Source organism: Carcharodon carcharias, chromosome 8 (assembly GCF_017639515.1).
Source record: "Carcharodon carcharias isolate sCarCar2 chromosome 8, sCarCar2.pri, whole genome shotgun sequence".
NCBI classification, from domain to species: Eukaryota; Metazoa; Chordata; class Chondrichthyes; order Lamniformes; family Lamnidae; genus Carcharodon; species Carcharodon carcharias.
This window is the reverse complement of record NC_054474.1, coordinates 35,570,030-35,583,668: the sequence shown is the minus strand read 5'-3', so window position 1 is coordinate 35,583,668 and position 13,639 is coordinate 35,570,030.

Here is a 13,639-nt window from a genome sequence, read left to right as displayed (position 1 = left end):
CAGAGGACAGCAGATCGCTCGGTGCCACACCACCTAAAGCTCCCCTCCCATCATGCCATCACCCTGACATGGACATGTCCTGGAGTTCCAGCACTGCGCCTAGGTGCAGCTCTTCCAGGTTGCCCCCAGAACAGTAATGTGGGTCTCAGCGTACCACATCCTGCGGGGGCAGAAACCATCTCTTCACCACCCTCTCAGGGTGACCTCGGCAATACCTGCTGCTCCACGCAGTGAAGGACACATGCCCTCAATGATTCAATGCAGTCACTACACTCAGCCATGAGCCTCATGGTTGAGCATCATGCATCCTCCATGGAGAGAGTGGCGACTCTCGTGGAGAGGTTCCTCCAGGAGCCCAATCAGCAAGCCCTCACATTCTCTTTGACCTCAGCTGGTCAGTGCCAGTGTGGGAGATAGTCTCGGCACCAAGTTTCCCAGCTCGGTGCCCATCCATCCATGGTGAGCAGGGAGGTCTGAAGCGTCCTCATGTCATTGCAGCAGCTGCCTGTTGTCACTGCGGGCTCCTCTCAGGGAACTCCAGATGAGGGCGACAGTTCCTCCGCCCCTTTGCCAGTGACCGTTGCATCCGTTGAGGCTGTGATGACTGGGGAGATACCAGCAGTGGAACTGGCAGCTCCCTCCCAGGTGGGGCCAGCACAGACTCCACGGGCCAGAGGACGACCACCAAGGTCATCGAGGCCAACAGGACAGCAGAGTGAGCAAGCTGTCTCAGATGCCACTCCCAGCGAGGGGGCAGCACCAAGACGTAGCACCCGAAAACATAAACATAAGGCACCTTCGGCATATCACGAGTTTATCACTGGTGATTTTGGCCCGCAATGAGGTCTTTATGAGTTGGTGTGATTTGTCATTTTGTTTACTTTAGTTCCTTTTGTTATACCATTAAATTCAAACATGTGACCATGGCTGAGGGTGCCTCTTTTCTCCTGCAGGTGGATGGGTACCAGTAATGTTAAGAGTGATTTGTGGTACATTCAGCTTTATTAACAAGACCCTTAGTTAACATTCTTATCCAGGTAGATTTTGCACTTAGGTATCGAGTATGGAGCCTGCAGCCCAGGCTTGTCTTGGAAGCCCATATGTGGTGTGACAGCTGAAGGTTCATTGGATTAAAGCCTCCCAGGTGTCCCTGCCTCACTGGAGTAATCCCAGGTCAGTATCTGCCCCCTCAACATTTCCCTGTGCATGCTCATCCTTGGACTCACTGTAGGTGGTTGCACATCAGCTGCACATTCAGCGAATGGAGCCTCTTGTGGATAAAATCGTTCACCATGTGTTGAGATGGAGATGTGAGAGCCATGTGAGTGCAGTCGATTGCACCCTGATCCTATGGGAAACCTGAGGCCTGGGTGAAACCAATCGCTCTTGCATCCTGGCTGTTCAAGACCTAAACACCCCACTATTGGACTTTCATGATCTACTCTCAATACCTCATATCTGTATCCAGATTGTATAACAACCTAATGCACTATGATCCACTTTCATTCTGCTGAAATATGAGATGGTCTTCACTTCTTCATTAACAAACTACCCTTAAGGTAATAACGTTCTGGAATAAATTCTACCTCTGTTTCTGAGTAAGCTGTCTGATATAACTACTTTATTTGTGGATCGTTCTGCTGTAACCAACGTAACAGGTGAGACAGGGGAGGGGGTAAAAGAGGAGGAGGTGTTGCATTATTAGTTAAGGGGTCAGTTACTGCAGTAAGGAGAATTGATCTCTTGGAGGGGGTATCGAATGAAGTTTTGTGGGTAGAGCTTAGGAATAAAAAAGGGGCAACCACATTATTAGGTGTTTATTATGGACCCCCAGATAGTCAGCAGGAAATTGAGGAGCAAATATGTGCACAATTGTGGAGGTGTGTAAAAACAATAACAATAGGGTTGGTAACTATTAGGTGATTTCAACTTTCCCAACATTAATTTGGATAGGCATAGTGTTAAGGGCTTGGATGGAGTGGATTTCTTGAAATGTGTACAGGAGAACTCTTTAAGTCAATATGTAGAGAGTCCAACAAGGGACAGCGCAGTGCTGGACCTAATTCTGGGGAATGAAGCCGGACAGGTAGCTGAGGTGGTGGTGGGGCAGCGTTTTAGTGATAGCAACCACAACATGGTACAGTTTAAGGTTGTTATGGACAAAGAAATCGACAAGTTGCAAAAAAATGTTTTGGATTGGGGGAGAGTGGATTTTAGCAAAATAAGGCAGGATCTGGCCGAGGTAGACTGGGAATAGCTACTTGTGGGGAAATCTACAGAGGAACAGTGGGGGGGCGTTCAAAAAGGAAATGGGGAGGGTACAGGCTCAACATGTTCCCTTTAGGGTGATAGGAAAGAGTAACAAGCCCAGGGAACCACGGATGACCAGAGATATTCAGGTTACGATGAGAAGAAAAAGAGAGGCTTTTAGCAGGTATAAGGGAAGCAAATCAGCAGAGGCATTAGCTGCATACAGACAGTGCAGGGTGGAGCTTAAGAAAGCAATTAGGAGAGCAAAGAGGGGATATGAGAAAGCTCTGGCTGGTAAAAGTAGGGAAAATCCCAAGATATTCTATAAGTATATCAATGGGAAGAGGATAACCAGGGAAAGAATAGGGCCCATAAGGGACCAAGGGGGCAATCTATGGGTGGAGCCAGAGGACATCAGTAGAGTGTTGAACGAATACTTCACACCTGTCTTCACCCAAGAGAATGAGGATGAAGGTATTGAACTCGGGGAGAGAGACTGCGAGGTTCTTAACCAAATTAATATAGGGATTGACAAGGTATTCGAGGTGTTGGCAGGCTTAAAAGTGGACAAATCTCTAGGTCTGGATGATTTGTGTCCCAGACTGCTGAGGGAGGCAAGGGAGGAGATCACAGGGGCTCTGACCCAAATTTTTAATTCCTCTCTGGCCACAGGGGAAGTGCCAGAGGACTGGAGAACAGCTAATGTGGTTCTGCTATTTAAGAAGGGTTGTAGAGATAAGCCAGGGAACTACAGGCCAGTGAGTCTCACGTCAGCAGTAGGGAAACTATTGGAGAAATTTCTGAAGCAGAGTATCTATCTCCACCTGGAGAGACAAGGTTTGATCAGGGATGGTCAGCATGGCTTTGTCAGAGGGAGGTCATGCCTAACAAATTTGATTGAACTTTTTGAGGAGGTGACCAGGTGTGTAGATGAGGGTAGTGCAGTTGATGTAGTTTTTTTGGATTTCAGCAAAACCTTTGACAAGGTCCCACTTGGGAGACTTATAAAGAAGGCAAATGCACATGGGATACAGGGTAATTTGATAAGGTGGATTCAAAATTGGCTTAGTTGTAGGAGGCAAAGGGTGATGACAGAAGGATGCTTTACTGACTGGAAGCTAGTGTCCAGTGGCATGCCACAGGGATCTGGGCTCGGTCCCCTTTTATTTGTCATTTATACAAACGACATAGATGACTATGTGGGGGGTAGGATTAGTAAGTTTGTGGATGACACAAAGATTGGCTGGGTTTTTAACAGTGAGGATAAGTGTCTTGGGCTGCAGGAGGATATAGATGGGATGGTCAAATGGGCAGATAAGTGGCAGATGGAATTTACTTTGGAAGGAGTAATTTGACAAGGAAGTATTCAATAAACGGCATAGCACTAGGAAGTTCTGAGGAACAAAGGGACCTTGGCGTGTGTGTCCATAGATCTCTGAAGGCGGAGGGGCATGTTAGTGGGGTGGTGAAAAAGGCATATGGGACACTTGTCTTTATCAATTGAGGCATAGATTACAAAAGTAGGGAGGTCATGTTAGAGTTGTATAGAACTTTGGTGAGGCCACAGCTGGAGTACTGTGTGCAGTTTTGGTCGCCACATTATAGGAAGGATGTGATTGCACTGGAGGGGGTGCAGAGGAGATTCACCAGGATGTTGTCTGGGATGAAACATTTAAGTTATGAAGAGAGGTTGGATAGACTTGGGTTGTTTTCGTTGGAGCAGAGAAGACTGAGGGGTGACCTGATCGAGATTTACAAGCTTATGAGGGGCATGGACAGGATTGATAGGGAGCAGCTGTTCTCCTTAGTTGAAGGGTCAGTCACAAGGGGGCATAAGTTCAAGGTGAGGGGCAGGAGGTTTAGGGGGGATGTGAGGAAAAACTTTTTTACCCACAGGGTGGTGATGATCTGGAATGCACTGCCTGGGAGGTTGGTGGAGGCGGGTTGCCTCACATCCTTTAAAAAGTATCTGGATGAGCACTTGGCATGTCATAACATTCAAGGCTATGGGCCAAGTGCTGGTAAATGGGATTAGGTAGGTAGGTCAGATGTTTCTCACGTGTTGGTGCAGACTCGATGGGCTGAAGGGCCTCTTCTGCACTGTGATTCTGTGATTCTGATTCTGTAACTGAACTAAGTGCTTCAGCTTCATTCTCTTCCATTCTCTATCCCTGAACAATCTTATCAAAGATAGTATCAACTAATTGAATATCAGCAACTTTTCCCTGCTTTTTAAACTTCACCTCTTCCTGTTTAAACCTGTGAGTATAAGCTGTAGGAGCAGAAATAGGCCATTCTTCCCATCGAGTCTGCTCTGCCATTCAATGAGAACATGGCTGATCTGATAATTATTAACTCCACTTTTCTGCCCTTTCCCCATAACCCTTGATTCCCTTGCTGATTAAAAAGCTATCTCAGCCTTGAAGATACTTAACGACCCAGCCTCTATATCTCCCTGCAGTAAAGATTTCCACAGATTCACTGTCCACTGAGAGAAGAAATTCCTCCTCATCTGTCTTAAATGGAGAGCCCCTTACTCTGAGATTTTGCCCTCTGGTCCTAGACTCTCCCACAAGGGGAAACAACCTCTGAGCATCTACCCTGTCAAGCCCCCTAAGAATCTTATATGTTTCAATAAGGTTGCCTCTCATTCTTCTAAACTCCAATGAGGCCCAACCTACTCAACCTCTCCTTTTAAGAAAATTCCTCCATACCTGGGATCAACCTAGTGAACCTTTTCTGGACTGCCTCCAATACCCGTATCTTTCCTTAGAAAAGGGACCAAAACTGTTCACAGTATTTTAGGTGTGATCTGACTAGTATCTTGTATAGTTTTAGCAAGTCTTCCCTCTCTTTATACTCCATTCCCTTTGAAATAAAGGCCAACATTCCATCTGCCTTCCCCATGATCTGCTGAACTTGTATGATAGCTTTTTGGGAATCATGCACGAGGTCTCCAAAATCCCTCTGTGCTGCAGCTTTCCGCAGTCTTTCTCTATTTAAATAATATTCATCTCCTCTATTTTTCCTGCCAAAATGCATAACCTCACATTTTCCTACATTATATTCCATCTGCCAAGTGTTTGCCCACTCACTTAACCTGTCTATAACCCTCTGTAGACTCTTTGTGTAATCCTCGTCACTTGCCTTTCCACATGTTTTTGTGTCATCCGCAAACTTGGCAATAGTACATTCACTCCCCTCATCTAAGTCATTATAAATAACTGTGGCCCCAGCACTGATCCCTGTGGCACTCCACCAGTTACAGTTGACATCCTGAAAATGCCCCCCTTTTCTATTATTCAGCCAATCCTCTATCCATGCTGATATACTACCTTCAACACCATGCTGAATCTGCTTGTTTGTATTATGCATTTCTAAATGCTCTGCTATTACATCCTTTATAATATTTATAATATTTCTAACATTTTCCCAATGATGGATGTTAAGCTAACTTGTCTATTGTTACCTGTGTTTTGTCTCCCTCCCACTTTGAATAAGGGCGTGACATTGGCAGTTTACCAATTTTCTGGGACTTGTCCAGAAGGATTCCTGAAAGATTACTACCAGTGCATCCACTATTTATGTAGCTATTCCTTTTAATATCCTAGGATGCAACCCATCAGGTCCAGGGAATTTATTTACATTCAGCCCCTTTAGTTTCCCTGGTAATTTTTCTCTGGTGATAGTTATTGGATTTATTTCCTCTGCCTCTTTGCCCCTTGATTATTTAGTATTTTTGGAATGCCTTTAGTGTCCTCTACTGTGAAGACTGATGCAAGGTATTTATTCAACTCCTCTGCCATTTCCTGGTTCCCCATTATTATTTCCCAAGCCTCATTCTCTAAGGGGCCTATGTTCAATTGGCCTCTCTCTTCCTTTTAATATATTTAAAGAAACTCTTACTCTCTGTTTTTATGTTACTTGCTAGTTTAGTTTCTCCCTCTTTTTTATATTTTTGGTCATCTTTATTGGTTTTTAAAACTTCCCCAATCCTCTGGCTTACCATTAATTTTTGCCATATTGTATGTGCTTCTCTCAATTTGATACTATCCTTAACTTCCTTGGTTAACCATACTTGGTTTATCCCCTTCCTAAAATCTTTTTTTCTCATTGGGATATATCTTTGTTGTGAGTCATGAACTATTTTCTTAAATGCCATTGTTCATCAACTGTCTTTTCTGCTAAACTCCCTTCCCAGTCCACACTGCCCTCGTTCCTTTGTAACGACCCTTATTTAAATTTAGCACAGTTGTTTCTGACCCAATTTTCTCACTCTCAAACTGAATGCTAAATTCTACCATGTTATGGTCACTGTTTCCTAGGGGATCTTTTACTCTGAGGTCATTTATTAAACCTGCCTCATTACACACTACAAGATCCAAAATATCCTGATACCTGATTGGATTCACAATATATTGTTCTCGGAAACTGACCCGAATACACCCTATGGCCAAAATTTTTAGCTCGTCGGGAGGGCACACGCACAATCCAAACATACGTAAAATGAAGCGGGATGACGTTGGGCGAGTGTCCCGACGAGCTATATTTCTGTCGCTGGAAGTGCACAGGAGTTGGCAGAGTGTCTGCAGACAATTAAAAGCATATTAAGGCCATTAAAGTAATAACTGAATTAAATGTTTCGTTCTCCATCCAACCTTATGATTGGCGGCAGGCAAAAAGACCAAGCGGCCTTTGGATTTTTTAGGAAACCTCAAGAATGGGCTATTAAACCGCTATTAAAAATTGAATTAAAAATGTAACATTTCATTAATATCATGTCCCTACTCATGTGACAGAGCCACATGAGGAGACGTTTTGTAACATTTCGAAGACCTTTAGTTTTAATTTTTAAAATCTTCACGGAGCTGCCTCAGGGAGCTTTTCCTGCATGCGCCCACACACATGCGCTAAGTTCCCCTCTCACCCTCCTCCCAACACCACCCCCCTCCACCTCCCCCCCCACCCGGACACAGGCAGTGCTGAGCGCTGCTGCATGCGTTTCATGCTGGGTGGGCCTTAATTGGCTCGCCAGCATCAAATCGTGGTTGGGCCCCGATTGCAGGGGGGCTGTTGTCTTCCTGACCGGTCCCACCCGTTGCCACCACTAAGCCCACCCAATGAGGGCAAAATCCTGGCCTATGAATTCTTGCTTGTTGCTACCCCTGCCAATTTGATTTTCCCAAACTACACCAAGATTAAAGTCACCCATGATTAATGTACCACCTTTTTTACATGCCCTCATTATCTCCTGAGTTATTCTCTGTCCTACAGTTTTGCTATTGTCATGGGGCCTATAGCCTACCCCCACCAGTGTCTTCTTCCCCTTGTTATTTCTTACCTCCACCCATATGGATTCTACATCTTCCAATCCAAGGTCAGTTCTTACTATCATACTTATTCCATCTTGTACTAACAAAGCTACGCCACCACCCTTTCCATCTTGCCTGTCCTTTCGAAAAGTCATTTACCCCTGAATATTTAGTGCCTAGCTTTGATCTCCTTATAACATGTCTCCATAATGGCTATTAGATCATACCCATTAACCTCTATTTGTGCCATTAATTCATTTATTTTGTTTCGAATACTATGTGCATTGAAGTAAAGAGCCACTAATTTTAACTTTTTACCATTTTTCCCCCTTTGGCTGTATTTGCTGCTGTTTTTTTTAATGTTTGTACACTCTGTCCTTTCCTGTCATGCTCTGGGAGCAGAATTTTATGGCAGTAGGATTTTATGTTCCCGCTGAATTCAATGGGGTTTATAATGGCTCAGCGCATTTTACGGCTCCGTCCCCACCGAAATGGGGCCATAAAATTCTGCCCTGGGTATCAATACCTAAATAGCTGCCCTACAATGCTGCCATATCTTTTTGCTTTATTAGCATTCGCACCCCCTCTCTACAGCCCTCCCCACCGAATCCCCCATTTAATTTAAAGCCCTCTCTACAACCCTAGTTATCTGATTCGTCAGGACACTGGCCCCAGCATGGTTCATGTGAAGCTCGTCCCACCAGACAGCTCCCTTCTACCATAAACCCAAGCTCATCCAATTTTCTGCTGCCTGTATCCTAACTCTACAGTATTAGAGATCTCTGTGCTTCTCCAATTCTGGCTTTAGTACATCCCTGATTTTAATCACCCCACTTTAGGCAGCCATGCCTTCGGCCACCCGGGCCTTAAGCTTTGAGGTTCCCTCCATAAACCTCTCCTCCTCTCTGTCTCTCCCTCCTCCTTTCAGATCCTCCTTGAAGGCTCTATATAAATGCAAATTGTTATCGTTGACAACAGATAGCTAGAGCCCAGAGAGATTCATCTTTGCTAATACCAGCAGCACTCAGGCAAACTATAGTATTCCACTGACATCAATCTGCTCACTCAACAAAAATCAAGGATCAAGCCTCGGATCTACAGGACTTGTACCACAACAAGCAATGCATTGTTAGAAAGATTTATACTTATGTAGCATCTTGTCACATGTCCCAGGAACACCTCAAAGAACCCAACATGCAACTAATTACTTTGCATTGCACTGAGAGTTGTTACATTGGCAAACACAGCATTCTGTATTACACAAGTGTTCAATGCCACTCAGACATTAGTGATTGGGTGTACATCATGTGCTCTATCAGCCATTCCATAACTCTACTTTGAGTATTACAGTAACATTGTTCCATGACTTTTATACACTCCATTACACATTGCTCAAGGCCATTCAGCATTTCACTGGTGACCATGTTTGCATTGCTTCAGTTTTTTCCGTATTTAATTCATCGGTACAATCGTAAAGTACAGTTGGTAAATATTTTATTGCTTAGCCTCCATTGATCATACATGAAACATTACAAAATGAATAAAACATTGTACAAAAATATATTTTCCACAGTACCTTCCAATATAAATGTAATATTGCTGAAAAGAAAGACTTGTGTCAAAGCTTTGGTCTTGCACTCATTGGGACAAATTTGAATGCCAAATTTCAAATTATCACAACTATTTATGCCACAAGAAACGGGTGCTGATTGGTTGGCAAGTTAACTCTGATTAACTGAGGCATTGCCATGGAGAAAGCAACAGGGATCTAGAGGCTCCCCAAACTCCAGTGTAATTCAAACGGTGCAAGGCTTGAACATATTACATTTGTTCGCAGAGAACAGGTCCCTGCATTTGAATATATGTCACTTCCAGCAAGTGTAAATGGATCAGGTTATGTGCTTGACTAATTATTTTAAGTTGGTGATTATTGTAGCCTTGTGCCTTTTTTACCCTGGAGCTTAGAGAACCTATAGTGCCCCATTTTGTTCTCCATGGCAACACTCCAGTCAATCAAATTTGACTTGTCAACCAATCAGCACCCTTTTCTCCTGTAGTATAAATTGTTATGATCATTTGAAATTTGGCATTCTTGCATTTGTCCTGAGGAGTGTAAGATGAAAAGCTTCAGCAACATGTCTTTCTTTTCAGCAACATAAAAGTTATAGTTGGCTCACAGCTTTATTTATTAACATGAAAAATATGTTAAACCAGAAACCATTATTGGTGAAATCAGCAGTTGAATGCTTGACATGTTCATATGATTCATCTATCCATTGTTTTAATGGAGGCATATGTCAATGGTAACAATAATTAATCAATTTTGATAGTCGATTGTTCATATGTGTATTTAATGTGAAATGATAAAGCAAACCTGCCAATCAAAAGCTTGTAAGAAGACCACAGTATTCTTATGTGGCTTCAAATTTTACCAAGGGGTAAAACCCTCCACTGACATAATGGAGCACCTTCTCTGAGCTGGGAAAAAATATTAATTTAATGCTCAATTTGTAATAATTTTGTTAAAATGAGACGTGATTTGGTATTGTTACTAAACTTACTCAAAGATTTGTTGCCAATACATTATGGAGTAGAATATATTGCTGAAAAGAAAGACTTGTGTCAAAGCTTTGGTCTTGCACTCATTGGGACAAATTTGAATGCCAAATTTCAAATTATCACAACTATTTATGCCACAAGAAACGGGTGCTGATTGGTTGGCAAGTTAACTCTGATTAACTGAGGCATTGCCATGGAGAAAGCAACAGGGATCTAGAGGCTCCCCAAACTCCAGTGTAATTCAAACGGTGCACCTTCTCTGAGCTGGGAAAAAATATTAATTTAATGCTCAATTTGTAATAATTTTGTTAAAATGAGACGTGATTTGGTATTGTTACTAAACTTACTCAAAGTTTCAACATTGTAGCATTACACTTCTTTACTCAACATTCCAAATTAATTCCACCACTACCACCAAAAATTCTCACTCAATTATACAGCTCAAAATACTGTTTCCAGATCAAAAGCAAGTAGAGCTTGAAAGGAGAACATATATTAAAAAGTAAACAGTGATTTTTTTTTCACGTAAGTATGTTATAAAGAATTGGAAGATCAGCAGGATATGAAATTTAACACTGATAAATGTGAAGAATTGCTGAGGTCAAAAATTGCGCAGGATAACAACACACCTGTTGGAATTGAATAAGAAGAGACTCTTATCAAAGGATTTGAGTGTAACAGGATAAATGTCACAACTAATGTCTAGACAAAGTGGCAGTGCAATTCACAAACCTAATAGAATGTTGGGTTATATGGCCAGAACTCTAGAACACAAGCTTAAAGAGGGCCAGCAATGGCTTCACAAAGCACCAATCGAGCCTTACGGAGTATTGCTTTCTCATTGCAAAAATGAACTTTATACGTTGCTGAGGATACAGTAAAGGTTGAGGATACAAGGCTAATCCAACATGTAACAGGGATCAGCTATGAGGAATAATCAGGAATGATCAAATTTTACCGTCTAAGAAAATATGGCTACAAGAACTAATTAAAATTTAAAGTTATATAAACCCAGAATATTATGCCAAAGTACATGAGGAAAACACTAAAAATACAAATTTAAACAATAAACATATGTATAAAATAAAAATCATCAACAAAGATCAATAAGGTCTTCTTTAAAAGTGATAAATGTTTGCAATAACCTGAGTGACAGGGTACTAGAGGCAAAATAGGTGTGATTCAAAATACATTTGGATGCTAAAATGGGAGTCAGGATGTTAATAAAGATACTTTCGACGGGCAAAACAGCCTTTTCTCACAATGTCAGTTCATGAACTCAGAACTGAACAAGTGTAACCTTAAATTAATCTTATTTTGATTTAAAAATATGGCTTTTTTTAAAAATAAACTGTGCTTCATATATCAACATATGGCTGAGATTTCTATTTTGATAATCTCACTCTAACACTTTCCTGATAATGAGAGTCCTGTCAGTCACAGAACACAAGTTTCCTTGAGTCAATAAGTCTTTAAGAGTGGTGTCTAAGAGGATGATTCTTTTCATCTGTAAATGAACATTGGAACTGAAAGAGTTCAAAGAAAATTTGTGAAAACTTTGCTTCTAGCTCCTGCCAACTTTAAACTTTCCAAGCCCTCCTTGAGAAATAATGTTGATTCCTTTCCATGGAGTTCATAATTCTAGCCACAAGAGGGTACCATTGAGCCTTATAAGTGAATCACCTATCACATAACTCCAGCATGGATGAGAATACTCACTATCAGTGGTATCATTATTATCAGCATTGGTGAACTACAACAGTTTGAAGGATTTCTTAGTTTGGATCACAAGCACTATCTATATATCGGGTTTGTGTTTATGCTTCTAAATCCAGCTCACTTATCCTGGCAGTAGGATCACAGTTCCCAAAAAAAAGGATCAAAAAATTTGTTAGATGTTTGTGCACAGCTGTTCCTGTGCAGTCCAACTTCAAAAGTTCTCATTGTAAAAGCATCTAAAATGATGCAAAATCTAAAGGAGCAAATTTTGTTTGAACTTTATTGGCATTGGTCTGAGCAGATTTTTGTTTCGGTGTTTTAGTAAAAAAAGTCAAGTTTCTTTTCTTTCCAACTTGGGTATTCTTAAACCTCACTTTAAGGTGGGACTGCTTACCCCTGATCAACTGGTTCCACAGTAAACAGTGGACCAAAATGGGATCACATCAAATCTGCTGGAGAACCATTCAAGGACAGTCTGACCCTAGGCAGCGCTCGGCAAAACAGGATGCAGATTCTAGCTATAGAATAGTTTCCTGGGACGCAATATTCCCAAATGAGTTCAAAAGCTAGCCTGAAGTTTTCCACTCTGTTCACAATATATTCAATCAAGTAACTCTAGTACGGATGAGAGTACCGACTGTCGGTGGTACCATCAAAGAGTCTTGTAGCACAAAATTACCTCCTCAAGGGCCTACATACTCATGAGTATATTGTCTTTAAACAAAAATGTCAACAACAATTCTGTTCTTATTTCCTTCATTAAACAGGAGATATTTTGTCCAAATGGTACTACACACACACGCACACACACACATACACACACACACACGCACATGCGCACACACACACACACATAGTCTCCCAACACCCATCAACCTTTAAGCTTTACTTCTCCTTTAAATTGAATTTCCAAAGCGGGGAGAATTTTCTCCCCATCAGGCGGGCTGGGCAGGAGCTGGACGCAGGTGGGCGCGCAGCCTGTGATCGGCTGCACGCCGCCATTTTACGTCGGCAGGCCAATTAAGGTGATGTGCACCCGGAAGCGCTCAGCAGGGCAGGGTGGGGGAGGGAGAGTCAGGGCCTGAATCTCTTTCACACGTGTGCGAAAAAGCACAGAAATCTCCCTGAGGCTCGGAGCTGCCTCAGGGAGATTAATTTGATTATGCAAACTTGAAAAACAGAATTTAAAAAATTATTCAGACACGCCCCCTCATGTGACACCGTCACAAGAGCTGGGACATATCAATGAATTTTCATAAAAAATTTTATTAAAGTTATAAACCCTTCATGAAACCTCATCCCACCTGTGGCTCTTCCCCTGCCCGACAGCCTTAAGGTTGGACTGGCAGACCTGACAACTATTTCAATTAATGGGTCTTTGACAGTTCGGCGGGCTGCAGCTGTCTCCGGTGTGCGCCTGCTGAACCATAGATCGGAATGAAGCTCTGAGATGTCGGGATGCATGCCTGACGTCACCGCACCGGCATGCAGGGCCCGCCCCCTCACACTGACCAGAAGATTCTGCCCACGGTTTCTGGTCAGATACCCATTTGGAAAAAAATCATTTAGCCTTAAATTTGCATGATATACCTAAACTATTACACTCCTCATACCTTTCGTAGGAAGCTTTGATCACTTGAATTAAATATTTTGTAATGTTATATTTCAAATTTATGTTGTTAATAACGTTAATTATTAATATGCTATTTCAGTTTTTTCTTTTGTCTGTCTTATTCATTTACCAGATATTCAACAATTACAATTAATATGGGCTCAAAAATAGTATGGCCTTTCTATCA